Here is a 25,297-nt window from a genome sequence, read left to right on the forward strand (position 1 = left end):
TTCATGCAGGGTGATACCACTAACCTGTTTAGCTGATAGCCTCATACGACTCAGCAGGCCATCACCTCCCAGAATGACTGCCTGGCTATTTTTTATTTTATTCCTGTATGCCAGCTCTTTTCTGATTCCTTCTCTAGTAGAGGTGCCTTGTTGAAAAAAACAGACTGTGTAAGCTGTAGGACTATTCCTTGCATGTCTGCTTTACAAAGTATTGGGAGAGGATCGGTTTATGGTGGGAGGAAGGTGCTAGAAATTTTTGTTTCGGGGTTTTTGCTTCTGCTTTTCTAATGACTTACATGCAGTAAGTCATAAAATAATCTGTTGAAACTTAAAAATTAAGAGGTTAGTGGACAGGAAGAACACCGTTTTTGTACAATTTTGCTGGAGGCATGCAGCTGCACACATATTTTCCTATCAGCAGAACCATTCCGTAGTGGAAGCACTCACTCTAGTAGGTCTGCAAAATAACTCTGAAAGTTTTTGAGATTTTTCTTCTATGCAAATGCACCGCATCATTTCTGTAAAAGTGCCTATGAGTAGTAGACTGGTGGCTTTAAAGTAATTTTTGTTTTCTGAAAGAAAAACATTTTAATATTTTTTTTTTTAAAACTGAAAATTAGCACGTCAAAGGGATGGAGTGCTCGCCCTTAGACAGATGGAAATTTGACAGACAGTGGTAGAATTATAATTCCAGGTGTATATATTAAGTTGTACATTTAGTAGCTGTCAGATGCCTGACAGTGTTTCTTGATTGTCATATCCTGAGCTAATTTTTTGACCGTTGGCCTGCTACTGCACAGGAGCGATGTGAACTTTTCAGGCAGATCACTCTACGACTGTGCTCCAAATCCGAAACCAAAGGGAAGAGCCCTAGGAAAACATTATGTGCCACCTAGCAGTTACAGCACCCTCCATGAGGAGACCAAAAAGATCCATTCAAAGGTTCTAAATGTGTCTGTATCTATTAATTAATTGAGCTAGAAGTTTGTCATTATCCCCTTTTGTTCACAGGCATCAGAACAGTTGCAAAAGCCTTTGCTTGGTTATTGCATTAGCAAGAGGAACCAAATTCTTCCCTGATACCATACAAATTAATTACAGCTGCACTGCTGTTGGCACATCAGTAATGGTACTAGTTAATTTCAACTGAGATTATTAGTTTGCAGATGTACCTGTCCAGAATTGTGGTCACTGATGATCTAGCAAAAGACCTGGAACAGGATGCACTTTTTGGTTACTTCAAATTAAGGACAAGTTTAAATGTGCAACCTAGGAAAGTAAGACTTCAGAAACAACCAAACAACTGGTAACTGAAATAACTGCATCAGTTATCATCATCTTTGTTATGCTTATTAAAGCCGAACTCAAAAGTAGTATAATTATACACATGTACAAAATTATTAATTAACCAAAATATTCATGATGCAGTTCCTGACCCATAAAAAGTCCTTTCCAACCATCAGCTCTAGAGGCCACCTTACTATTTTATTTTATTTTTATATACAAAGGCTGCAATGATGATGTATTTCTATGCATGGTCCCATGAGCTGTCTGTCTATGAACTATATCACAGAAAGTGATAGATGAGTATATTCAAAGCACTAAGAATAGAAAGTTACCCTCTTTGACAGCTAAGATATCCAAGAATCTGATTTTTCTTTTACTTTTAGTATGCATTTCTCAGAAGAGGATTCTGGGGGGGAGGGGGGGGGGTCAAACAAGACATCAGTATTCTCCAAACTCACGTTTCCCAGTCTGAAAAGCGAACATGAATGAACAGCTGTGATGTGTGCAAGACAGCAGGGCATTTGCCTGGTACTAATGAACAGCATGGCCAATGCGCTGATTTTTGATGCTGAATATAGCCAATGAGAAGCTAATACATTAATGGCGGACTACTAACATAAATTAGAAACTAAAGACACACAGCTTTCAGTCTGCCTTTCCTTCTGTCACTTATTTTGTACCGCCTGAATGAGCTATTACCTTCCTGTTTCCCTGAGATGCTGGTTCACCAGGGTAGAGTGAGCAGACTCAATTTCACCGAAAGTAATGGAGTGAGATTATCCAGAATTATTTCCAGTGGGCTGAGTTTGTTACATTCCTTCTGTTGTGAGAATATAAGTAAACAACTAAACACCTTTACTGAAAGCTGAGAATCTTCATAGTCATCACCTCTTCCTATTTCCTTGATTAGTCCAGCATTTTGGGTTTAGCCATGCTCAATTAACTCATCCAGGAATTGGTCCAGTCAGAAACAGTTGATTTAAGTGAGATAAACTGGGCATCTGTTTGGAAAAAAATGATTATCCAAAATATGCTTTCATCATGAGAAAATGAACTGTGCTATCTCCATATTTAAAAACATATGCCTCTAAATAGATTAACTTCCTTTGAAAGCTTAAGAAATAGAAAATAATAACGTTAAAACTGAAACTGAAACAAGGAGATCCTAAGTCAAAATTAAGTAACCAGTGTGTTAACATTTTAATGTACTGGAACTTGAACTTGATACTAGCACCTTCATCAAACCACTATATAAACTGTATTGAATTAAAGTGATTAAAACTAGCAATAAAACCAACCACTGCAGAAGTGATTGAAATACGTGGGGTGCTTGTGTGTGTTTGTACTGGTGGTAATAAAAATACTGCTGTATTTAGTCACTGACTTGCTTTAGGAAAGAAATAAAATCAGCAACAGCACTCGCATGTTTTGTTTCAATTAGTAAACATTTTTTCTTAAAAATAGATATAAAATTAGAGACATGGTTAATAATTAAGAGGTAGCGTTCATGGCATTGGAGAATACAAGTCAATAAATATCTTTTGCGGGTGATTAAACGCTGAACTGAAGCTGAAACAGTTGATAACCTCAGAAGCTGTTTATTGCAAGTGAACATCAATGCTGCGGATATTATTGCTATGATACTAGAATATGAATCAAGATGCTAACAGTGAAAAAGAAATAATAGTTTATTTTGGATTTTTTTTTCATAATCTCAACAGCATTTGAGAATGTTTTGCTATTATTTTCTAGGTCGATGAGACATTGGCTAAATAATCTGCAGCTAACAGCAGAACTAAAATTCTGTATTTTCAAATGGGTCTTAGTCCAGCCTCCAAGGACACAGGCGCAGTTTAAGAGCACAGCCATGGGTGGGTACAGTGAGCAGGTACCTCTCCATGCAGCTCCTCAGTTACTGGTCTCCCTGCAGTTCAGCTTCGGACAGTAATGAAGTCCTGGGCTGACCATAGGCTCTAAATGAGACCAGTGATGGAAAGCCATGTTGTATATTCAACTATTTACAGCACTTTAAAACACCTGTTGCCAGATGTAAAAAGGTGGGTTATTTTTCGGGATGGTCAAGTAATCCTATCATAAAATATAACCTAATGTAATCACATTTTAATATACCTATTAGAAATGAATAGGCTGCAATGGCACGCACTATCCAAAGTACCCATTTCCAAATAATAAAGGAAAATTTGCCAATAATCTGTGGTAAAATATGAACAGTTCTGCTAATTCAAGTAGCACAGATGCAGCATGTGCCAATTTAGAAACTATATAAAGCCAAAATGCTTCTAGAATCAATCCAATTTGTTCTGAAGTCACGGAAATGTTGGCTTTAGATGTAGCATAGCAATGTGGAGTTTACAAAAGAAAATAGAAGCTAACCAATCTATCAGGAGCAGACATGCAAAATGGTCCTTAATGCTCCTCATGCACTCCAGATTCAGAAGAGCTAAGAGAAGAAAAAATTAAAAAGAAAGATGTAATAATAGACGTACAGTAACCAAATAAAGTAATTTCAAAATGACTAAAGAGCAACAGTAAACGAAAAATGCCTTTGGGTACACCATCTGTTTATCCATTCCATATTATACCTTTTCATCACAATTACCTAAAGTGGTATATTTGTGTTTCTGTAATGTATGGAATTCATTACATAGTTTTGCAATGAAATTATCACACTGTGGCTGGGACATCTGCACCCTGTCATATATCATTCTATTCATTTCTAGTTAATTTAATCCTAATATCTGCCTACATGACAAGACAGATGTTCAGCTATACTGTATCTTCCATAGTTTTCTGCCTTGAAGAAACTTTAAGTCACTGAAAGAACTGACATCTTTCAAACAGACATCTTACGGGTTTGGGAAGTATGCGTGTGCAGATGTGTGTATATGTATGTTTGTGGTTATATGCCACATTCATTTTTTAAGAAATGTATTTTACAAAACAAAAATATTTTAAAGCAGCTTTTAAATACCAACATTTTTCATTTCATACACGAGTTTGGTTTCCAAGTGTGCTTTACTAATATTTTGGTATATTTATTTAACAATATTCATAAATACAGGGTATTTCTTTTGAATTAACTTTTAACTCTTTTACCTTGAATGGGCCAGCTCTTTTTCAGTCATTGCTGATCAGAAGTTGTGGGCCAGTCTTCTTCCTCTTTGTCTTTTGAGCCCTGGCCCTCAGACCATCAAACGGCAATCAGGCTCTCTGGCTGGCAGTGCTGCACTTCATGTCAGACACAAACGTGCCAACCAGCAGCACGTTACATTCCGTGTGTGTTAAAAGTTGTTTGTTAACAACGTCACGTGTGTGGTTAATTCCAGGGTGTACAGAAACGTGCAGCAGATCCACATGGGACCAGGTATACGGACCACAAACGTAAAGTGCTTACTTTTCATCACTCTCGTTACAGTCCTTTCCAGGTAGTGCTTTCCAGGCTGTCAGAGCACTCTGTTGTACCTTCTGCTTATAGCACAGAGTCTTCAGACCAGATCTGCAGGAGGACTTCGGCAGATTTTGGTAACTGTTCACCAGTCAGCTCCCCATGTACCACTCCTGATCTCAACCTTAAAATGGACACAGTGAATTCCTTTAAGCAGCACAGCACCTAACAGTGTTTCCTCATTTTGACCTAAAGGAAGTCATTCTTCTGACTTTTTGGGTTAAGGCTCTACAGTTGTGTCAGCCAAATCCCTTTTTTAAGAACACCCATGCAATGCCACATAACCAATAGCAGTACCGGACCACTTCATTTTTCAGCCAGCCATTGTCTGGGGTAAACAAAACTTATTTTACTGGTCCACCCTGCAAAACACATACAAATCTTTTAAAATTAAACAGGTGTCACAGTAAAATAGTGCTGTCATTGTGTAAGCACAAAAGTGACGTTTTTAGCATTTAGTAAAAGACATTATACAACTCAAAGCAATTACACTGCGTGGTGTAGTTGGGCACTGTCTGTCCCCAGAAAAGAGCAGGACTGGAACATCAAGTGTTTGGTCAATATTACATGTTGTCTGTGTAGAGTGTTCCCAAAATGCCCACACCATCCCATTAAACTGTTAGCTGGGTAAATAGTGTGAATATCATCTGATGGCATTTTGCTACCCTATGAATGATGCAGGTTAGTAGCAGTTAGAGGCTCACAGATTGCGCAAAAAAGGTGCAAAACGTACAACACAGCCAGGCAAAACAGCACTCTCTGCTGAAGGGGTTACTTTCATATTAACCATTTCCCAACACCTTTGAAGTATATGTAAGTTTAAATTCTATGCCTGTAAGCTGCCAAATAAGCCACAAGCAAATTATACCCAGCTGTTGTGTTGGGTAACAGCAACAGATCGCATAATGGACACCCAGATAAAAACAAACGTGAATTGATTTAGAGTATTAATTATCTAAAAAATGGCAACTGCTTTTCAAGCTATTTGGCTGACGATGTAGAGGGTGAAATGGGCACCTCTGGCATTAAGGGGGTTTTAGGGAAAAATATCTCTGAAATTGCTTCTAGCCCTTTGAATAGCTTGCTTTAGTGTTTTCACACTTTAGGACCATGATATTCCTGTTTAAATAAAACTTTTTTGTGTGTTGCAGCCAATTTAAAGCAAGAATAGGCGAAACAGGATTATTAGACCCAGGGACTGGTTAACGTTTGTTAGCATCCATTTGTATTTTCAAATAGAATGCTTACTTCTTCTATATAAATCAGTAGGTGCTACTTTTCCTTTTTGCATCTACAAGCTTCAAAAAAACCAAAAATCATTGCTTACTGTGTATGTTGGTGGTGTTGTAACACTATTATCAAAGCTTCAAAAGAGATTAAAAAAAACAAATAGCTGATGAAGTGTTTCAAACTAACAAGAATGCAAAGAACATCCATACCTCTGGACTACTCATTAATTATCAGGAGCTTCCCTGCAAATAGTACAGCATATGACATTTGCTAACTGTTATCAATTGTGTCTGTCTTGTTTCCACACACTCAGAAAGGAAATAACTGTGGTAAATGCTGGCAAATATATCATGTTCTGAATCGGTGGCTTAAAGCCTTCAGTTTTTCAGTAGTGACCACCACAGGCAAGATGGCAACAATACAGCTTCAGCAACTACTTTAATGAAACCACTGTCACCAACATTCTCAGCAGTCACCAATGACAAGTTCTTTTTTTAAGAAGCCTTTTCCCCACTGAAGAAATGCAAGGGGCTGCCTATCAGGAGTTAAGCCAAGTTCCAGCACGGCAGCTGAGCGTTGGTAGGCTGCCTAATACATCTGAGAGGTTTTAGGTTTCTGATGTGGAATGGATTAGCATTGGCAGTGGGCCTAACACCCTGGTGAGATATGAAACAGTAGCATAAAACCTGGGACCTTTTCGGGATTGTAACTTTATTTGTTTGCATAAATATATTTACATAGGGTGTGCTTTTTTTTTTAAAAAAAAAGGGGGGGGACACACGACCAACTTCCTTAAAGAAATGAGAATTCCTGTCTAAGCTGCTGCTTAGGATTCCTAGAATGCAGACAGCTGTCCCCCTTGGGGACAGTTCGATCTGTTTCATGACAACATGTAGCAAGGTTGTTCGGTCAAAAATATATGTACTTGAAGGAAAACCAAGATACAACTAGAGTGAACAAAGAGTTTATCAAATCAAGATATCAAGTAGGAGATTAAATTATTAGGAAAGTAAATTTACAAAAAGATCAGACAAAAATAGGTAGCACTGAAGATCATGCAGGCAGACATTAGAAAAATAAGCATTTCAGTTTGTTAGACTGGATGGCTTAACTTACAAATACGATCATAAACACGGAATAGCACCAATGCTTTTTTCTTCCTCTACCTCAAGAACATTTAAGGATTATGTTGGATGTGGGTGGTTTACAAGAACGGGGTCATTTATCTTGCCGCACTGTTTGTGTGGGTGATGGTTGTACTTGTCTATTAAAATAAGACAAGGCCTGATTGTCACCACAGTCCAGCTGATCTGGGGCCTAGTTGCTGAGCAGCTGCTGTTTGATTTCAGAGTCGAGAAGCCTTTATAAATATGCTACAGAAGTGTGCATTCAGTAATAGATGTCAGTTGTCTTTATTCAAATTACTCTGGTGACAGTGCAGGCTTTTGACATCAGTGATGTCTGCAATGATAGTATTTTGATAAAGTTTTAAAAGGTGGTAAAATCTTCTGAGTAAGAAGAGTTTTAAGTCATCTTTTTGTAAGTCACAAAAATCTTTTATGCTTCAATAGAAACAATTTGAACTTAGATAACTACCTCATTTACGTTGTCTTTGTTCTTGTTTTAGAAATGGTTTTAATTACATTTGCAGTTGCAAGTTGTTCCTTCTTTAATGAAGAGCGAGAAAGGAATGAAAGATCACATTTTCCAGACTTGACAAGGGTCTTTTCTTTTCTGTAAAGAACTTTAAAGCATTATTATGGTTTGCCTTTAATATGTATTATTCCCTCATACATATGATAAACAGTACACACATTGGTTGAATAAGAAAACTAGAAGTCAAACTTCCAAAATTGAAAAAAAAACCACCCCAGCCCCTAGACCTGAAATCAACCCATTATGCAATGTGAGCAGAACTTTACTGTCACGTCTGCATTGTCTAACAGTGGTGCTCTTACATCCTTCCAGGTCCCCAGAGGCAAACAATCATGGCACAGGTATGCAAAGTTACTTAGAAGCTTACCACATCAGACAAATACCCAGAATCACGAGGGCAACTTCCTCCCATGTCCTGTGTTTATGGAGGCCAAGTTAGGTAGCAATAAAAAGACTGTCAGTGCTGAATACTGTAAACACCTATGCCTTATTTACCTTCTAAACAATAGAAACAGAGACCTGAGAGAAGTTTCTTAGGGTTTTGTCTTGTCTGGTCTTAAATGCTTTTTAACAGCATGTATTAAGGAACTGTACTGGACAATAACCTGGTAGCTACGAATCTTATTTGACTCTAGGGTGAGCAGACATCTGAACAGGGATTTAGAAGAGTTTTGAAGCTGAAAGAGTAAATTAGATACACATATTTTTGTGGAGCTGCCCTAAACGTCCTTCAAATTCCTTCCAAAAAAACATTAAAATATACCTGAAAAAAAACCCTCCAGTATTTAGACAACTCCTAAAGGCTGGTAAATCAAAATGAGAAGGGTCAAATGCACGCAGAAGTTTTTACAATGTCTCAGCCTGTGCTTATATCCATATAACAGACTAATAAATTTAACCTGCAAAAGTTAGAGATTACAGCTGGACAAGGCTCTCATTCTGCCTCCTTATTCTCTTTGCTAAAGCACTGGATAATTAAAATTTAAAAATATATTCTTTAAAGTAAATTACTAGATAAAATAACCCTGGATGAATATAACCACACTGATTATTTTTTTTTACATGTCTCTGTATAGGTACATACATTTTTCACCATGATCACTAGAAAACAGTGATAAAAAAGCACAGAACAGATTTCCTACTAGTATATGCAACTGTGAAGGCTCGTGTGCAATTGGACGGTAACTGTCTCCCTCCGTAGTAAAGCCCTATGTGCAAGGGTCATTGGACCCTAGTCAGATGCAAGACTTATAACTTTAAATAAAGTCAGCTGGAAAAGAGTGCCCAATCCTGAAAGAATCTAAACATTCTCCAAAGTATAATAATAAATAAATCCGCGAGGGTTACATCTAACATTGTGAGAAACATTTGTCATAAAACTCATCTGGTTTCAAGCCCTTTTCTGCAAAACACGACTTCAATCCAAGACAAGATTCAAGTAAGATGGTGTTGATGGATGGCTTTGATACGTAATATGTGAAGCACATGGTTACATTTCTTTCCTCTCATAGCCAACTACAGTTTAAATAGCAAGGGACTACCTGGGGCGGCTTTGTCTTTTTAAAAAATACAAAGCAAATAGCACAATGTAACCTCAGTGCCCACGGGACACCACAAAGCTATCATTGTATAAAAAAGTAGAGTCATGCTAGAAAACCTCTTTTGAGTATTGAGTTTATTCAAACCTGAAATAGTCAACACAAATCAATGGATGAGGATAAACAGTAGAATACTAGTATAGACCAAAATTGCATGTTATACTTGATTTAGCATAGGTGGGCTGTTCAGAGGAGTTGTACTCTGTGTTGAAGATGGTATCAAGCACCCTGAATGAATGGTCTCTACTAATGATCTCTGAAACTCCATAGATTTTATTCTTTGTTTTTAATAGTCTTGCCCAAAACAGTAAGATAACTCCTGAATGCAATTCTAGGTATTAAAATAGGTGCAGGACTGGACCCCTATCATGATTACTTGCAGGTCTCATTTACTACCCCTCCAATTCACTTTACCTACCTCGACAGTCCAAATGGTTCTGCTGACTGACTAGATGATCTTCGGTCACACATGACTTGCAGGTTTCCAAGCCAGCGGGTGCCCTAAAAAAAAAGTTGAGATTTCATCCTGGCAACATGCAGTACTTATTTTCTCTGTTAGTTTTTATGCATTTAAGTCATTGGGGAACTATGAATGCATCAATTTGTTGCCTTAATAGCATGAGGTAGTTGCTAAATTTATTTGGTTTATACTTGGTGATTAAGGGAGACTGATTCTCTTTTCCTGCCCTTTGAGGAAGCTCATGGTGTTATGGGGGGCATGTCAGCAATAACTAAGAAATATCCTGGTACAAATCCCAAAAGATACATATTTTTATAAGTAATTCCCCATGGAGAAACTTTTAAAATGATGCACTTGTTCTGAAAATGCTTCAGGCCTTCTCTAAATAGATAATATTGCTGGGTGTTTTTTTTTAAAAGCGCGAGACTTGAGGTGCACATCTTGCTTGTAACTCATAAAATCATAGCACAGTTATGTGAGGGGACACACAGGAATAACGTGCAGTGAGCTTCAGTGCCTCACAAAGGATTTGTCATTCAGACAATAACCCAGCTTCTTGTTTTATTCAATTGTAATACAATAAGCTTAAGTGTTTTTTAGGCCACAACCAGAAATGTATTTTATTGGCTTCACACTTACTACTTTTGTACAGTTTTTCTTATATAGGCGTCCCCCCTATTTGGACCCCATGGACGCAATCTCTTTTTCTCTTTAGAGGTTAGTCTTCTAGTCTGTAACATATTTAAAAATGGTTTTATACTGCACAACGCCTTAAGCCTTTTAGCAAGTGTGCTGTACGCTTCAGTTTTCCTAGCAACTGCCTGGAAAAAGCATATCACTTAGCAGGATAGCAGCTGCAGATGCAGTCCTTATAACAATAACCTGTGCATCTGTTGATTTGAAGATGCTTCCACTTTTTGGAATTTTGCCTAATTTCAAACAACTGAACATCAGATGCTAAAAATGCGGATTCAAACTGAAATTCTACCTGTTCCATCTTCTACGTAGAAGTCAATGCAAGGAAAATGAGAAGGAAAGACAGATCACATATAAATTAAGGTGGAAACAGAACAGAAAAAATGAGAAGAGAGTAAAGGTTAGAAGAGCAAACTTTGAGTAAAGACAATAAATAATTCAGTAAACCTGTTAAGTATGAATTGACACTTCCTTTTTGCCTGCCAGTCTTTGGTTCTGCACGGTGAAAATAATCTTAGTGTATATATGGACTTAGATGCCAAGTTGTTTAAAACCCTCAAGATTAGGCACCCAGTTTAGAAACTCAGACTCCAAGAGGCATAATCACCATTACCCATCACAGTAGATGTCACCTACTTTTCATATGGACCACTGCCTTGTTGAACAAAAGTTAGTTGTTCCCAAAAAGCAAGCTGCAACAGAAAAGCTCACAGTACTGCCTCTGTGGCATTACGGGCCAGTGCTGCAGTGTGCCTCTTCTGTAGGTGTCCAGGTGAAGATTTTTCAGTCAAGACTACTTTCAATACTGGCAATGTGCTGTGAGGATTCCAGAGCAGTTTAGAAGCATCAGTTTAACTCATACCACCATTTTATCAGGTCAAGTAGTGACTGTTAAGTGATTCATCCTGTTACTACATAAGTAATATGTAATATTACAGCTAAGTTGGAATCTGATCCCCTGTTTTCTAAACATGAAGATATCATTCATCAAACTGTATTTCTTAACTTTGAAGGGCTATAATTCAATTAATGTACTTCTCATTATGTATTAAAGCACTATATTCCCTCTGCACATCACAGCAAGTACAACAAAATAATCCATACTAGTTATTTAAACAGCTGTTTATGGCAGCTGTATTTATAATGCATATCAAAGCAAAATGGGCGAGGCAGAGGTCGAAAGAAACAGATTCAAGAACAAAACTTGTTGTCCTTCAGGCAGTGAAGGTCAGGGCACATAATGGAGTGGTCACACCGAACCTCCTAAGGGAGATGCATTTGACACACCATGTTTTGGTGTTATTTTCTGGGCCGTCATGGAGTTGTCCAAAGCACTGAGCACAGTTAAGAGGCTGCCTTTTGCCTGGCTTTCAAAAGGGAGATAAAAGATGTAACCATAAAGATTATTCTATTTTACATGTAGCATCCTTCTGATTAATATTGGACTATCCACAAACAGCAAGAGCTCAAACAGCTGAGCAAGTCCAGGATCCAAGAGTCCCCTTTGCCCTCACCCCATCAAAACTAATTATATTTAAAAATAATCTTCTGCCCTCAGGAGATATTGTGTGCTATTGGAAGATAACTAAATATGAAATCTGGAACACAGGGAAGTGACTGTGAAATATCCACGATCAGCACGTACAAATAGCATCATACAGATGTACCAACAAGCGAGTAGCATTCCAATCCTCTTGTTTTATTTCCTCCACATGGATTAGGCATAAGAGAAGTTGCTCTTCAGAAAGCAGACGATGATTTGTTTATTTAGAAGCATGGACTTCTATAGGACAAAAGTCCTAAGTCACTTGAGCACAATTTTGCTGCGCAAGTTTAGGAGAAGAGAACGTCCTCCTCCCAAAGGCATAACAGTAACACAGAGCCTTGTAGATGCAGCAACGTCCCTGACTCCTACCTCCTTTCTTCTATCGGCATCTATGTCTGTCATCCACACAGCCATCACAAGTGTTTTCTTAAATGTTCAACAGAGGGTAAACTCCACCAGGCAGCACAGCGATATCCAGGAGGAGAAAAGTGCACCTCTGATTTCCAGCATCTTGCCTGTACATGCCCTACCTTCCTACAGTATTTTTTTTTCCATTTTTCAGGGCCTTCCTTTAATTTGAACAAGTATCTCTGAAGTTATGTCCCTCCTGCCTTCCTCTCATCTGTACCTTCTTGCACAGGTACAGATTCTCTCTTTCTGTAAAACCTGTTAGAAAGTCAGTCAAAGTAAAGCAGCTTTAGCACTCTTGGGAAGAGCAGGGATTCAAGAATCTGGCTCAAGTTTTCTCTCTCTTTGAACTTCCCACAATCTTCCATTCTCACTTCCAAGTGTTATTACAGTTATGATTCAGTAAAACTCAAATTAAGCTGATGTTGTAGAAAGTGGGGCTGGAATGTTAGCAAGCTGAGTGTAGGTATGAGCCTCTGAACAGTCATGACTTACGATCAATGCTCAGAAATTGATAGTAATCAGAAATGGATGCCAAGCAATCAGGGGCATATGCAGCCTGCTGAAATGGGGCTCGTATTAAATGTCAGCAGTTTTCTTCTGTAGCTTATGTCAAAAGTGATCCCTTTCCTAGATTAGATAACGAAGCCAGTGCACAGAATATGACAGAAATCCTTTGGTCACAGTGATTGGTAATTTTTAAAAAGAATTATGATAAAGGTGTCTTACCTTTACATTAAAAATAATGCTGTCATAATAAATCTCTTGCAAAGAAAAAAGCACATTTTTAAATTAAAAGGGAAACATGAAGATTAAGAAAAGATGATTATAAAGTTAGAGCTGTGCTCTAAAGCTTGACCTAGAGTCTTAGATCTTATTTTTTAATTTTCTCATCTAGGTTGTTTTTTTTCACCTCATGAAGAAACTAGACATGAAAATGGCATTTTTAGCCAGTAACTCATACATTTAGATTTCTGGGTTTAGGTTTTGGAAAAAATGCACCTAGTTGTTTTCTTATTACAATACTGCTGGTTTTGTTCACCGGTCCATGTTTTTCTTGGAATGTGGCAATGTGGAATGTTTTAAATTAAGGGTTTTACTTTTTACTATCCAATGTCTACTAAATAAGTCCATCATCTAATTCTAAAATTGTGAAGCAGCAAACATACACTTGTAGCCAGCAATACATATATTTTTACTCCAGAGACATGCTCTTCTGTTCTAAATTTACTGCAGAAAGTTTCAGAGACAAAAGAAAGGCTCTTTGCCAAACCTAGCTTTGCTGCTTTATAATAATACTTTAGGTCTCTTCAAATATCCTAACTAAATATTGTAAACTGCTGAGAAGTTTCCATCAAGTCTATAATCAATAATAAGAGTTGTTAAGCTTCAGCTGACATAACATCAGAATCTTTTGCATACAATTGTTTCAAATGAAACTATGGAACAAATGAAGGCATTACACTGGATGCAAATATTAATCAGAGTCATATTTTATACCCTAATTATAAACAGTTTTTGAAATATGAGCCATGTATTATATTAAAAAGATCCAGGATATAATCCCTGCTACTGCAACCCACTGCGTATTTTGCCACCCACCACAACAATCACTATTGTCTGTTGAACACACATGCTGTTTGGAATATGGAGTGACGGGTGCGTTAACAGTGTTGAGAGACGCTCAAGAGGTTTGGATTTGGGGTTTGGTTTGAATAAGAAATTTAAAACTGGAATTATAATCTGATCCTTGAAGCTCTAGAAGGCTGCCCATACAATTCTTCCTCTTAAAATCAGGGCAGCTGACCGTGTAATTGAGGCACTGGCTTGGGTTAAGTTCCCAGGTCTGATACACGATCTGTTGAGAGATTTCTAGCCCTACAATCTGGACTAATAACACAGTGTTTCATCATCTCATTTTGTGTTATTCTCTGCTTATTCTAGTGTATTTGAGCAGGAACTCTCTCTTACTCTGTGTACAAACAGCATACAGAATTATGGACTCACACCCTCAGCTCGTTCTCTAGGTATTGCTGCAAATGTTATTAGCCATACCTAATTTTCTTTGTTTTCAGAATGATAAAGACTTCCCCCACCTCTTTGTCCATTATTTTTTTCCCCAACATTTTTGGAATCCACAGCTTGATGCTGCCTTTCCAAAAAGGGACAAATTTTGGAGTTTCAGTGTCCCCTTAGCAAGACATTTTGCTTAATGTAAGAAATCCATTTTGCTCAGTGCAGACTGAAGCTCAGTAAAACACTTCCTAGATCATCTTTCCAAACACCACTCCCCTGTCTGAAAAAAAATACCAAACAGTCTAGTACTTGAATTACAATGGACATCTCAGAACCATAAACTAAGATCGCTTTCATTTTGATTTGAGTGCTCTTTGATTGATATTGATAGTGGTTTTGAAGAGGATTTGCTAAGTAAGAACCAGAATTGTATCATTTTAGAAACAGTTCATTTGGAGAACCCCAACCCAAGCTTATGTGATAGCTGTGAAGATACAGACATTTTCCTCCATATTTCATAAACCACTAGTCTAAGAGGACCCTAATTTAATGAAGAGAAAGGAAGTTATTCCCCATCTAGCTTTTTAGAATACTGAGCCAAGTATTGTCTTGCAGACCACAGACCTGCACATTGCAGACTGTGCTGAAGAAATATTCAAGTTGTCCTTACTCTTCTTATCCCCTCCACCCCCCCCACCCCCCCACCCCCAGGCAAAAGTTTCCGATTGTCTACTTGAAAGGCTCAGGTAAGTTCTATACATCATGTAGGTGTTGAGCAGGTGCACATGAAGAACAGGATAGTTCTCACCCAGGCGGCATGGCTCGATTAGCTGAGGAATTGGTGCTGATGCACTATCAGGGTGACAAGAAATACCAGCACTTCATGGTAACGATTCTCATAGTTTTTGTTTTCATCTAATAAGGAACAATGCTTGTATGGTCCAGCTGATGGTGGTGTGGACAAAACAATTCCCATCTAGAGCTATGGCGTTTTATAGCACAAGATAAGATAGGTGGGAAGTTCTGCCCTTTAAAATCTCATGCAAAAACCTTCACAACAAGAACAGTTAACATGTAATAATTTCTCATTAGAAATTTTTATTCTCCAAGAATAAAACCGACCATCTCTTCCCCTCCCCACCCCCCTTCAGCAATTTGTAGATTTGGAAATCCTTATATTTAAGGTTTTCAGTTGGTTTTAACATACAATAAGACCACAGTCAGGAATAACAGAAGCCTGATGGTTTATGACTTCTGTGACTAACATCAGCCTGCTGCGTCTATTAATAGGACTTGTGTTACCTTGAACTGCTCTTGGACTGGATTTGTACTAGAAAGACATATACTTACTGCAAGGGTTGATATATGGAACTTGGAAAATAAAATGAACAGGTTAAGATAGTACTACTATTCTGTTCTTCCTCATGTTTATACCTCAGCTTCTAGTCAGCTTGTATAATAAGAAACAGCTGCAGAACAGGCAGGATCTATAAATGAAAACAAACAGCAAAATCTCACATTTTAATAGTATTAACTAGTATTTTCATGTGTGTTCACGCTGGAGATTGTGCCAAACACTTTGACTGTATGAACATTCAGACTTCCAAAATCTTGCAAAAAAATAAAATGAGTTTCCGTTACTATTCACCCATGTGCTCTTCTAGGAGGCAAGATTTTAATCACACTCACCAGAATATCACTAACTGAAGAAAATATATTAAACTAAAACAAAATCTGAAAACGACAATTTAAGTTCTATTGATAATATTGACAATAGACAGTGTATTTCCTACCACAAAATGGGTCTGTTCCCAGAAGGGCGCTGGAACAGATAGTGCATTCCGTGCTGTTTCCTTAGCGCACTTCTCAGATACCCACATTTCTGTCAGAAATGCCTGGGATGTCACTTGCAAATACGATGGGAAGAATTTTTAAACAATGTGAAACTAACACGTGCATTCAGACTCACCGCTCCCAGTCATGTGTGTGGGAATACCACAAGGAAGCATCACTCCTTGTGAATTTTACTCTTTGGTACTTAGGTTAGTCCTTGCATTGCATAGAAAGTTTGGATCCTAAATACAACAGGAATTCTCCAAGATGGCAAAGTACCTGAAAGAACCGTGTCACAGTACAAAGAAAAGTTACAATCCTAAGTTCAATTTGTGATTCTGTCTGTGATTACCTTATTAAATGTAGCTGGTTTTAGGCATGTTAATTACTATTTACAATTGTACATGTCTTAAAGTAGAGCACAGATGCCCCAAATACTTTGTGTTCTTTGTGCTAAATGCTGCACAAGCACACAAGACAGTTCTCATTTCAACAAACCATGTATGCATGCAAGCAAAACAGTAAGAATCTTGCACTGTGTACTTCACTGTTGAAAAATACTGCATAGCTCCGTTTTTGCCAGGCATAGTGCTAAGACACCGTATCATCACAGTAATTTTAAAAATTATTTCTTAAGCAGGAGCGCAGCTGATATTTCACTGGCTCCTTCACTGCCTTTCAGTGGCAACCATTCACACACGTTACACATGCATTTAATTTTTTATACTGGGATTTCAACATGAGGTTTGAGCCCCAAGGTGTCTTCGTTAATTAAATGTATCAGTTTAATGCACACACACAGACACACGCAAGACCTCACTTGCAACGCTGTCTCCATACGTGTTACTCCAGAATTTAAAAAGGGGAAGGAAGGGGGAAGGAGGAGGAGAAAGGAGTCAGCTTTTACCTAACATTCTTCACTTTGGTGTTACCAGTAGTTTTATTTTTAAAATGTAAGTGAAGAAATCAAAAGGCGGTTGTGTGAAGTTGTACTCATCAGTTCTGTTGTGGTCTAAGGAACTTGCAGTTTTCAAAGGCCATCTTGGGCTGTAGTTTGGGTTTATTCCTATGACAGCTGGGGTCCAGCTTTCAAAGGCTCATGTTTTTGCACTAAAGACAGGTACAGAAGGGAAGCAAAAGAGGTTTTTAGACATCAGAACACTATATATCTTTGGGGACCTAACCATCTCTCAGTGCCCTGAGGATGCTCTGCCAGGTGTCTTACCTCCCAAGAGCCCTTCATGAGCTCCTGCTGTATAAGAATAATTAAAATAAGAGTAAGCTGAATAATTGTTAAGACCTACTAGCTGGCTGCAGGAGATTCTGAACACTTGCAGCTGGGCAAGCAAGGGAGAGGCCCTGTGACAAAGGATGTTTCAGGCACTGTTTCCATCTGCTTTTCTCTGGCAGTAAATACTGTTACAGAGGTGGGATTTTTGACAGCCTGAGCTCTCTCCTTCACTTACTGCAAGGACACCATGATCCACCCCCTTCTCTTAATTTGCTGAGGTACTAAAAAAGTCTCAAACCTTTGAACGCAGGCTGGTCTCCCTTACATGGTCTCTTTGCTTCCCACCTCACCTTCAAGGGCTCTGCTGTCAAAGAATAAACCAATATGAGATGACTAATTTATCACTACACATTTTCCTTGCTGATATCCTAAGCAAAGAGTTTGGTTTCTTAAATTTCTCTAGCATAGCAGCATTTCTTGCAGGTCTTACATCAAATTGAATTCTTCATAAGGTTTCCATTCTGAGCCTCTGTGAAGAGAGAGATCTTTGTAAAGTTAGTGGTTCAGAACATCGGGCTCCTGGTGAAATGTGAAGATGTAAGCCTCTCCAACGTCACTGGCTAAGCAGGCCTTGTTTAATGCTGGGAAAAGAAAATACTTTTCAGCAAGCTGCTGTCATGTTGAATGGTGGCTTGTGTGATGTCAGCTCCTTGGTACCTGGAATGACACTAAAGAATAGGCACTTCTGCAGTCAATGGTATGAAGAACACTACTTCAGTAAAGACTGCATTAAACCACAACCCTCTGGAATCTTACTTACTCAGCTCATAGCTTGTCTGTTTTTAGGGTTATTTCTGCATTTTAGCCACTGACAGGGCGATGTTCAACACAAACAGTTCTGGCAGTAGGATTCAAAACTGTGCCGGCTCCTCCTGTCCCACTTGCTTGTTACACCTCTGATCCTGTAATAAATCCCAAAGGGATGGAGTGTAAGAGAAGTACAGAAAATCTCCAAACTGCCTTGCCAATACCTCTGTGCTATGCTTGCCACCTCTTAATTCCTCCTTCTTACTTGAAGGACAGATCCCACTAGGAATCAGTGTGAAGGGAAAAAAAAAAGGAGATAAAAAACCACCAAGAAAACCCACCAAGGTTAAGGCCACTTTAAAAAAGAAAGAAAAAAAAAAAGCCTAACTCTTCGGCTTTTCAAAGACAGCCCGAAACATATGAAACAGAAAAGTTACTCTATTGTACTTGCATAGTAACACAGTTACAGGAGGCTGTCTTCACAATCAGATACACAGGCACAACCATCTGCTGAGACACAGATACCTTTACCATCACTCAGGCAGAAAGCAATGGAAAACTGAGAAGGAAAGCACCAGTCTAATCTGGTTCCAGATCTATTTATTATTATCAGTAGTATTATTCACAGAAGCACAGAATAGCAGAGGTTGGACGGCACCTCTGCAGATTTTCAGTCCAATTCCCCTGCTCAAAGCTGGGTCAGCTACAGCAGGTTGCCCAGGACCATGTCCAGTTGGGCTTTGAATTTCTCCAAGGGTAAAGACTACATAACCTCCCTAGGCAACCTGTGCCAGTGTCTGAGCACCATCACAGTCAGACCGTTTTTTCTCATATTTATTTCTTATATTTAATTAGTATTTCTTGTATTTCGGTTTGTGCTCACTGCCTCATCCACTCACTAGATGCCACGTTCCATAGTGATGGTCCATATTTTGCCACTACAGCACTAAGAATGTTTTTTTCCCCCTCTGTATATACCTTCTACCTCAATTTAAGTTCGGCTCTGACCAGGAGCTGTAAAGAAGAGCTACAGTAAGAATTGCTTTGTTGTAATACTGAACCAGGTATTCATTAATGGTGTGAAGTCCCTCCTTTGTCAGGCTTCTCACTGCAACTTTCTCTGCTTATCTTCTAGCAGCATTTCTGTGACAAGAAACAAACAGCATAAAGCATAGCATCCTGTGAGAAGGCCACGCTCGAACCACCAGTGTGCTCTCTGTGAAGAGTTATCCCAGGCTTCCGTTCCTCTGCTAACCATCAAATAGCTGAGCTATTTAAAAATTAAAATAATTTTTTTAAGTGTCTGCTAAGCTGAGATATTTTCCTGGCAAGTTCACATCTGGAATCAAATTTTATAGCCACGTTACCAAACAAATCAAAAAATACAGGGCTTAATAATGGAAAACCTGACACCACCTGTAATAGAATGGAGCAGGCATGCTGCTGTAATAATTCCTTTAAACCTACAGAAACTAAGCAACGTTAATTATTAATCAAAAGCAAAGCACCCATTTTAAACATTTTTCAAGGAGATGTGCTCATTTAATTTCTTGCTACTATACGTTACTTTATATCAGTAACTGTCATTCAAAGCCAGCAACACACAACTGCAAGGGCACTGATGAGAAATAATACCCACAACACACACGGCACAAGGCCTAACAAAACCACCGAACTAACCAGCTGTGCAATCTTCTTGTCTTCCTGTGTTAGTGTCTCTTCCTCCTTATGGCTTTGCCCACCCAAGCACTCCATATTTGCATGAGCTGCTGTCTTGTACTTTCTGCTGTGAACAGTTCAGAAAATGAGCACCCCTATCAGTACTATATGCTTTAATCACTGCAGCAAAGAATACCTCAGAAATATATACTGGGCCAAAACCAGATTATGTGTGTTTCAAACCCATAGATATGACGGAAATTTCTCTACAGGTCGTTTTGTTCCACAGTGTTCTTACTTCTTAGCCTCTGATGTGGAACACAAAAAGTAGTTTCATCTTCTTTTGTTTCTTGCCAACCTCTTACTTAGGAGAGATGGAGAAAATCAGTTTGATAGGTAATTGCTTAGTTCTGAAGAAACATCTGGGAAGGAGATGTGAAAAAAAACCACTAATGCAATCAAAACCGTAGTCAATAAAAACTAATGTGGATTTTAAAATGATACGCTGTCAAACAAAGGCTTTATAATGCAGACTTAAAATGCTGTTACTTCAATCTTCTCATATTCATTCTTCATCTTCTCTTATTCTGACCTTGGTCATCAGTCTGGAATGATGTACTATTTTCTCACTACAACCTTAAGGTTGCTGTGAATTAATTGTATGCTTCTATCAGTCCTCATTACAGTCTTTGACACAAGAATGAGTTTTCACAGAAGTGAATGCAAGGATGTTCTGATTCTCATTGAATATTCTCATTAATCCATTCTTAGGACAAAGACTAATGATAAAGAATAAGCATAGATATTAATTATTTTATTTCTCATGGCAATCTTGGAGACATAATGAGAATGGAATGATCGCCCTTTTTTGGTTCTTAAAGTTTTTTTTTTAAGGATTGAAAAATATTCAAGATTAATTTATTCTTGTAATTAAACTGATAAGATCAGAAGGTTAAAACACATCACATTAATTCATTCTTGTGCCAGTTTTAAGGGCCCAAACCTGTAAGTGCCAATTAAAGCGAACAGAAGCAGAGGATACAGGTCAGTGGAGAGTAGTGCATCACAAATTATATTTCTGGAACATCTATGTGCTGAAAACAGACAACAGTATAGTCCTGAGATGGCAGCAAGATGTAATAACGTAAATTATCACTGTTCATATTTCTATTAATTTCCAATAGATCTTCTGTATTGGTGGTTTGCATTAGCACAGTTCCTTAGCTATCAATGTCTTTCACCTCAGTATGGATGGTGTATTGGCTTATGCTATAGTTTGTCAGAAGTCAATGAATAGTTAAACTGTACTGTTAATGATAAACATACTGGGTTTTGAAGACAGCTAAAGCTATCACAATTATTTTTAGAGGCTTATTACAGAGTAAAATCCATAGAGCTTTCATGATATATCCATCCTTGAAAGAATACTGGGAGAGTGCAAGTATTATCACATATGGAAAAGGCATTAAGGAAACCTAGGCTGCTGACATTGTTCAGAAGAGCACGAGGCCCCGAACCCTCAACAGCTTCTTCTACTGTCCCTTTCTTCTACAAAGTTCTTTTAAGAAAGGAGAAGTTAGGAGGACAGATTCTTATTTTCTCATGTATTCCATTTAAACCCTGAACCCCCAACTTGTTTCAGCAGGAAGCAGATGAGAAATTCTGACTACTGAAGTCGTTAGTGAGTAGTTGGTAACACTGTCATTTCTATTGGGATGGGAGAAGAGCGTGAAGAATCCTAGCAAGGCACGTCATTTACTTCCAAACCTTTTTTTAAAATGAAGGTGTGTGTCAGTCCTTTTTTAAGAGTATCTTCAGTCTTTCCCACCGCTGTCATGGTTTATACCACAGGCATATTTTGATTTAGGGCAGAAAGAATACATGGCTAATTTCAAAATAATCCATTCATATGGAAGCGTTGCATTATAGATAGGAAGTGGAATATTACAAAGTGATACTCAGTGTCATAACGTGGCGATGCACAGGATGAGAGAACTATGCTGCCATGGGCTCATCTCGTTCCCAGACAACTCCAGCTCAGTCTTTCACTGAACCTACTCACCTTCCGCACACAAAACTCAAGAACATACCTGTCACTGGCCCACTCGGGGTTCTTTAAACAAATACAAGGAGTTACTTCTCTGTAGTTACAAGCACTGAGTACTCATTGATAGTTGTATATTTATGCTGAGGCATTCAACACTTAGCCCTAAAAACATAAAGGAGAAATAATAAAAATGTCTGTATTCATTTGGTAATTTTCACTCTTGTTGACATTAATATAACTGTATGACTACAGCATTCCTTACAGCCCTGTTTCTGAACAGCACAGTGCCTGTAAAATAATCTGGTTTCTAAGTGTTAGGCAATAAGGTGTTTCTGATGAGAAGCAAAAAAAAAATGGACTCCATAGACTCCATTAAAGTTGAAGAGCAATACCAGTGCACCAAGAAGTCTTATCCTATTTGTATTCAGCAATGTCATAGAATAGAATAAGATACACAGGACGGTCACCTGCAGACTTCAAACCTAACCTGGTCTCTCTAATCCAGGCACCTTTTTGTTTTTCTGCTTGGTTTTGGGGGTTTTAGTGTGTTTTTTTTAAAGTGTTAGTCATCAAAACTCTGGAGGACATTGAACCAACAAAAGGAGTGAGCAAGACTTTTCAAAGTACAGTATTTGTTTCTTAAGTACAGTAGTTTTGCAAGCCCTGAGCCTAGAGAATCTCCTGTATAAGAACAGAGGGAAATAATGCAGGTTCATGTTTCATTTGAAATATTTTAAAACTATTTGACTGATTTTTCTCAGTCACAGCACCCCATTGGGCACCAGGAATAAGGAAGAGGTGTGCAAGCAGAGAGCAATGGCAATGTCTGTTGTCTATCTGCTCAGAGTGCTTCTATTGCAAAAGCAATGAGGAGATGCTGAAATATAGCACAGGAACCTCTGGGCAATGCTGCACATGTAGTACAGCTCTCCAGCCAACTACAGAAATTAGCCACAGCTGCCCTAGTGGCTTGAGATCTGTAGACGAAGAGTGCTATAATCCAAGCTAGATTTCATTAAGGTATCTGAACAGGAATCAAGAGAGATGCATCTGGTTCTTTGGTAGGTCATATGGGCTCTTATCTCACTCAGCTAAACTCATCTTCAGCGGTAAATTAGAATTAAATTTGTGTTTAACTGTTGAGTTGTGCAGTGTAAATCTAACTCGGATTTCAGGGAGCTTTGCACAATGAAGATGAGGATAATAAATATGTTTTTGCTGCCACAGCCATTCAAGATGTAAATTCTGAAAGGAGGGAATTTTTTTCTTTCTAATTTTATTTTGGCTTTGTTCGTGTTCACTTGGTCAGAATTTCATCAATATTCTAGCAGGCTTGTCAAAGAACAGGAATGTTCACCTACTTATGGAATTTGGAGTTTGATCCAACGAATACTAGAATTAATGGAAGTGTTTAAGGCACCCTTACACTGATACGCAATAGTGCATTCACAGAACTTCAGATGTAGCAGCATCTTACATAAAAACTGAATTCTGAGATGTTTTGCTTCTGGTTAGGAAACAGAATTGTAATGTCTGACCCATTTCTTTACTCAAAACAGCTTAAATATCGATTTGTACAGGCTAGGTATTTGCAATGAGTAAATCACAGACCAAAAGATTACTTTCCAAGTAATTTCTAATTATGACGAAAATCATACTTTGCAGCCGGAAGAGAGGTGGAGGCTCAGAATAAAGTACTGGTTATAGTCCCTTCTCCCAACTTTGCATCTGTGTCAGAAATTTCAAAAAAAAAGTGCGTTGCGTGAAACACATTTATCTGTGATACTATCTCACTGACTGCCATTTGAACTGCCTTCCATGGCATTACACCAAAGGTGAATGTAGTCTTACCTCTTTCCATATATTCTATTCCTAGTCAAAATACCACGGGAAGGCATTAAGTAGAGTGCTTTCCCACAGTACTGTAGCACTGGCTAGGGGAGGCCAAAAGAAGGGAAAACATGCCTTTGGGAGTTGGCAGAGAATTCACTGGGACAGGTAAAAGCTTAGAAAATTTTGCAAGAGTAGAAGCCAAAGACTATGAGGAAATTTTTTTGTTTTGTTTTGTTTGTAAGTACTGTTTTAAATAAAAATTTCAGACTAGAAATTAAAATTTAAACAATGTAAGTGCCTCAGAGAACCAGGCTCTAAAGCAGTCCCTTAATGGGACTCCAGCACAGCCTTTATTTTTTAATGTGAAGACAGGAAAGGATTTGTCATTAAACTTTAAAAATAATCAAAATATAAATCCTTTTTGGTTTTGTGGGCTGACAGTGTTACTAAGAACGATTGTGTTCATTTAATGGTGCCCATTGGTAAGGAGAACTTCTGTGTAACAAGTTAGATTCAAATTTAAGCTTGTCTTGGCTGTCCTGTAGTCTATATTTTTTCAATCAATTATGCAGAATGTCATGTCTGAAGTACCTGCTCTTTAACAATTACATCTCAACCATTACTATGTCTGTAAGCTCTTAAGGACTCACTGCTTTTAGAACAATAAATAAGAAGTGGCATGTGAGACAACTGTATTAAATGGCTATGATCTGGAAGACCAACACTTGCTGTCTTCCCTATTATTTGCTGTGAGAAGTACAACACACACAGTTCAGCATCATACTGAACAATTTTATGCTCGACAGTTACCCAATTCAGCACAAACCTTGAGAAAACATAAACTTACCATCTTCCAGTTCTGCTGTCCAAACATGAAAATTATCTACGCTGCAGAAGGTTGTGCAAAGAAAGGAAGACATTACCCGTTCTTTAGCCTCCTCCTTTTCAGTCTCCCTCAGTAAACTGGTCATTGCAATGAGAAGAAAGATACAGAATATAAACATGAGACACTGCAGTTGAGGAAACAAGTATGTTCATAAATGACAAAGTAAAACCCAGTGTGTAGGAGGAAACCTTGGCACTGGAGGCCCTAAACTTCAAGGTCAAGCCTGTTAATACAGCAGGGTGCTTCTGAAATCGTGCCTCTAGGCCCTGCTACTGCCTCTGTGTCAGTAACCAAAGGGAAAGGAAAATAAATACACAGGCAATACTCCTTGATCCACACGAGGTTTATGCAGATGAGCATCAGTACTTCCAACAACAAAATTATGCCTTTCTACTCCTCACTGGTGGACCTTGTTCTCACAGTATTGCTACTTATTGTGGTAATGAAAGTCATTTGAAAGTGGAATCTACAAGCGAATGTACTGTGGTGTACACAGCACATAGTTCCCATAAATTTAGCACACAGGAATTTATTTCAGCAGCTACAGCTTTCAGTAGTTCATCAGTTTTGTTTTGCATGAATGTAATTTACCTTTCAGCCACCAAAGGCTTACAGTACAGGTCTTGTATTGAAACAAA

At 38.3% G+C, this 25,297-nt stretch overlaps 2 long non-coding RNA genes across 5 annotated transcripts in view; one reads left to right on the plus strand and one right to left on the minus strand.

Annotated features, from left to right (window-relative positions):
* The window catches only part of LOC114016823 (uncharacterized), a 146,359-nt gene that overhangs the window by 119,062 nt on the left and 2,000 nt on the right, over positions 1-25,297 (plus strand). The gene's annotated exons all lie outside the window — the stretch shown is intronic.
* Positions 455-24,748, minus strand: LOC114016824 (uncharacterized). Of its 4 annotated transcripts, none has more exons than XR_008734267.1 (4): positions 24,621-24,748; positions 18,248-22,102; positions 9,656-17,788; positions 455-4,877 (listed from the first exon to the last, which is right to left on the minus strand). It is a non-coding gene; the product is annotated as an uncharacterized LOC114016824 (long non-coding RNA). The 4 variants fall into 4 exon arrangements; XR_008734270.1 differs by lacking the exon at positions 24,621-24,748 and having other exon boundaries at positions 9,656-9,738; positions 10,337-17,788; positions 18,248-22,225; XR_008734269.1 differs by lacking the exon at positions 24,621-24,748 and having other exon boundaries at positions 9,656-17,306; positions 17,726-17,788; positions 18,248-22,224.

Source organism: Falco cherrug, chromosome 10, assembly GCF_023634085.1.
Source record: "Falco cherrug isolate bFalChe1 chromosome 10, bFalChe1.pri, whole genome shotgun sequence".
NCBI lineage: Eukaryota > Metazoa > Chordata > Aves > Falconiformes > Falconidae > Falco > Falco cherrug.